The sequence below is a fragment of the Sinocyclocheilus rhinocerous genome, unplaced genomic scaffold (genome assembly GCF_001515625.1).
Source record: "Sinocyclocheilus rhinocerous isolate Xijiao unplaced genomic scaffold, SAMN03320098_v1.1 scaffold569, whole genome shotgun sequence".
In the NCBI taxonomy this organism is placed as follows: domain Eukaryota; kingdom Metazoa; phylum Chordata; class Actinopteri; order Cypriniformes; family Cyprinidae; genus Sinocyclocheilus; species Sinocyclocheilus rhinocerous.
Genome location: NW_015652146.1, coordinates 351,332 through 355,854, shown reverse-complemented (window position 1 = coordinate 355,854; position 4,523 = coordinate 351,332). Strand labels below are relative to the sequence as shown.

General features: G+C 35.1%; 1 pseudogene; it reads left to right on the top strand.

The window, feature by feature from the left end:
* The first annotated feature begins 3,072 nt into the window (after positions 1–3,072).
* On the top strand, positions 3,073–4,246 carry LOC107713744 (tripartite motif-containing protein 35-like; annotated as a pseudogene).
* Positions 4,247–4,523: the final 277 nt, after the last annotated feature.

The following is a 4,523-nucleotide window of genomic DNA, read 5'->3' as shown; positions in this document are numbered from 1 at the left end:
ATCACAAACAGCTTTTAAATAATAACATATATAGAAGGTGCACAGTGTATCATGGTAACACGCATGAAACTGAAATAATGCAATAAACATTCATTTAACAACATTAGGTGTAACATACAACCCTAATATACAAAACTGATAAGAAAAAACTAAGAAGAAACATAGTTATTTCAACAAAAAAAAACATCAAAGTTGAAATGTAACGCAGGGAATTCTGGGAATGTCAATTTACGGTTATTCACTGTAAATTATATGGTCTTTTTTACTTCCAAAAACGGTATACTACCATAAAATTACATGTAATGTCCAATACAGTTTTTCACCTTAAATAGTAGGGGAATTTACCGTTAACAATTTAAAAGGTTTTTATTGTAGCATTTTTACAGTCTTTTACCGTTAAATTCATGGTAATTTTTTACAGTGTAAGGCTCTATAGTCATCAAAGGATACACCGCAAATGAGGAGGAATGTCATCATCGGACACGATGGACTACCAAGAAGAGAAGTGTTGTAGTACTCCAGACCAGTCTTGGTCTTGAGACCGGTCTTAAGACCATTTTTTGAAGGTCTTGGTCTTGTTTGGAGTAGATGAATCTTGTCTAGGGATTTTGTTTCAAGACTGATCAAGACCACAAGAGGATATCACTAAATTGCCAGTGCATTATCTGATTTATTTGTTAACATCATTAATGTGACTGGATGTAAAACTTCCTGCATTAAATGCAATCAATAACTAATTAAAAAACTAAATAACAATAATAAATAATTTGATTTATACCAGTGGATCTCAATTTTTTTTACTTTAAGACCCCCTATTGTCCACAACCATATTTAAAGGCCCCTTCCACTCACCCAAAACATTTTAGAGCTTAGCATGACTAGAAAGATGTATATTCATTATATAAAAAAAAAAACAAATACTGAGAAATATCTCGCATTTTTAGTTGTTTTATTTTAATGCTTGTTTTGTCTTATTTTAAATAATTTTAAGTCATCTTGAGGCCCCCTTGGAAGTCTGTTGAGGCCCCCAGGCTGAGAACCGCTCATTTATACTGTTATGCCAGGTCAGAAATTAATAAAATGTCACCAAAATGAATGCAAATACCCACAAAATTCAAGATATTATTGCAAAAAATTACTTTTTTGAGATCTGTATTTTTATATTATAACTTATAATTAAGCGATATCAAAAGAGCAAGAGCAATTCTCAACATTATTTATGCATTTGTAATTGTATTCAGATGCAGTTTCTGTGCTACCACTGCAGAGCAAAGATGAATTTTGTTGTTAGTGATTTAATTTGATTGGTAACAGCTCTATATAGTGTCTAACTATTCTAATTGTATTTAATGATTTAAAATAAGACATTTCTCGGGCAGTAAATGTGGATCTTTCAGAAGAATTTGAATAGTGCTGGTCTGATCTTGGTCTCGACCCCTCAAAGTCTTGGTCTTGTCTTGGTCTCAACACACATTGGTCTTGGTCTCGGATTAGGTGGTCTTGACTACAACACTACTGGCAGGAACTGTTTCCGGCTGATGTTCCTCTCCCGGGAACTCCTGTGAAGGACAGCCCTAACTCTTGTCTCAAATGCATCTGTTTGGAGAGAAAGAAAGGCCAAAAGAAGCATGAAACACAGGCCCTGAGCAGAATTGAGGAGTGAAGCCTTAACCCTGCTAACATTATGAAAGCAAATACTACTGGTGCTTTGTGGAGAAGTGGGGTGATCTCTTGCACAGCTTGTACATTTGCTTCATGATGAGTCGCATATCATCATTTCAAGGTTTGCAAACCAATTAGGAGCATATAGATAGACATTTTCAAGTTATCACATTTTTGAGGTACTGAACCTCTTGTGTAACGTTTGAAGGACTGCCTTCTCACGTTTATGAGAGCACAAGAAAATTCAAATAATTTTGGTAACCAAACAGTTGCTGGTAGCCATTGATTTTCATAGATGACTTTCATGACATCAGCTGTTTGGTTAACAACATTCTTCATAATATCTTCTCTTGTGTTCAACAGAAGAAAGAAACTCGTACAGGTTTGGAACAATTTGAGGATGAGTAAAGGGTGACAGTATTTTCATTTTTGGGTGAAATATCCCTCTAACGCCATCTGGTGTCACGTTTAATCAAGGCAGGATTTACAGTAAAGTGTGATGAAGCCTCTTTTCAACACAGTTCAGTTCTCATCACCGTTTTCAAAAAAGTGACTAGGAAAAAATTGACTGGGAAAACTGTTTTTTTTTTATACAGTTTATTTAATAACAGCTAAAAATATATTTTCATAACATTTAGTTGTTTGTTTGTTATTTGTTTATTTATATTTGTTGAAGTTCCCTTAAACACCATTAAATATAATATGCAATTTATTACAAGTTTCCACTGTAAAAAAAGTATATCATAAAATGTGACAACATGCCCTGCTATTGGGGCATAATATTAGCAAAGGTAATAACAACCTTTGGTCAGAGTACTTTATCTTTCCAATATTGATTGGACTGTAAGGGTGGAAATGTTAAAAAGCTTTTTTGGTAGTCAAGACTTTAACTAAGGTTTGTGTATGTACAAAAATTGAATAATAAATAAATAAATAAATCTGGAGTACAAAAAGTTTTGACAAGTCTCCTGTTTATAAATGATGTGGAAGTTATAACTTTGCATAAAATATCTCATACTATTTAGCCTTTACTTTAATGTGTGAATTGCGTATCTGTTTCTGTCCCAATTCTTTATTTACTGCATCAGGTTTCCTTTACAAGATGATTAAATATTATACCAATAAAATGAAAAATAAATGCTAATAAATCACGCCTGAGCAGTAAATACACGTCAGACATCAGGAAGAGACAGTCTTATAATGTCACTCTTATGTCACACTGAGTGTTTTCTCATGTCCTGGACAAAAGCATGAGGAAATGAAGAGTAAAACCTTTCAAAAAGTATTTTTGAGAAGTTTATTTGTCAAAGGACTCAGAATAGAGCAGCGAGCACAGCTTTGAAGTTTTTTTTTTTTAAACCATCATTCAGAAAGTGAAAGTACAGTTTTGATGGACTGAGCTCTTTCTAATCCAACATGGATTCACTGTCTGTGGAAGAACTGTCCTGTCCCGTGTGCTTTGAAATCTTCAAGGTTCCCGTTCTTCTGTCCTGTAGTCACAGTGTCTGTGAAGCGTGTTTGAACATTTCTGGAAATGCAAAAACACTCAGGAGTGTCCCGTCTGCAGGAGAAGATCCTCAAAACAGGAACCACCGTATAATCTTGCTTTAAAAAACGTATGCGAGTCATTCCTGAGGGACAGAAGAGAGAGCTCATCTGAGGACGTCTGCAGTTCTCACAGAGAGAAACTCAAGCTCTTCTGTCTGAAGGACAAAGAGCCTGTGTGCCTAGTGTGCAGAGATTCACAGAAACATGCTAATCACACATTTCAGCCTATCAGTGAAGTTGTTCCATCTTACACGGTAGGACTACATTTTCTTCTTTCAAGGAGAAAATAAATAATATTTACTTATGGTTTTCAGTACCATTGCGCTTACTGAGTGACACTATGTATAAGAACTTGCCTGTATCACATATTCAAATCTCCTCACAGTTCACTGAATTTCACATATTTCTATTTGTTAAATTCTAGGAGGAACTTAAAACAGCACTGAAGTCCTTAAGAGAAAAACTTGAATACAGAGAAGAGATTAAAGGAGAGTGCAATAAAACTGTTCAACACATCAAAGTAAAGATTCTGAACTTTTTTTTATCACAAAAAGTGTCCTTTTTAAGAGTGTACTTAAGAAACAGTCATGAAAGTGCCTCTCTTTAAGTACACTTAAGAGGCCTTTTATTTCAATAATATATTAGATGCAAGTATTCATTTTTTTAAAATAGGTTTTAAGTACATGCAATAAAATGAAGCACACTTCTTTTTTCACAAGGCACAGCTGATCACTGACTTGGATATCATGGAAATGCAGTCATCCGTTGTGTGTTAATGCAGAGCTGATTGAACTGAATGTGATTTCAGACTCAAGCTGAGCACACAGAGTGTCAGATTAAACAGCAGTTTGAGAAGCTGCATCAGTTTCTCAGAGATGAAGAACAAGCTACGATCTCTGCACTGAGAGAGGAAGAGGAGCAGAAGCAGCAGATGATGAAGGAGAAGCTGGAGGAGATGAACAGACACATCTCAGCTCTTTCACACACCATCAGAGACATCGAGGACAGAATGAAAGCCAATGACGTCTCGTTCTAAAGGTGACCGTCAAACTCTGTGTGAGATTCATTCATTCACACACTTATTGAGATAATAATGTTTATTTTCCAGAACTTTAATGTCACAAAGGAAAGGTAAGCGAGCTGCTCCTGTCCCTCCTCTCTACACTGTATGAAGAACAAAAAGCACCATTTTATTTCAGAAGAACTCATTTGGAGAACCTCTAGGAACCTTTTCAGGGTTTCTCAAATGTCTTATTGTGTTTTTTTCTTAAGGAAGTTCAGTATATATTTCAAATGCATCAAAGCAATTTCTT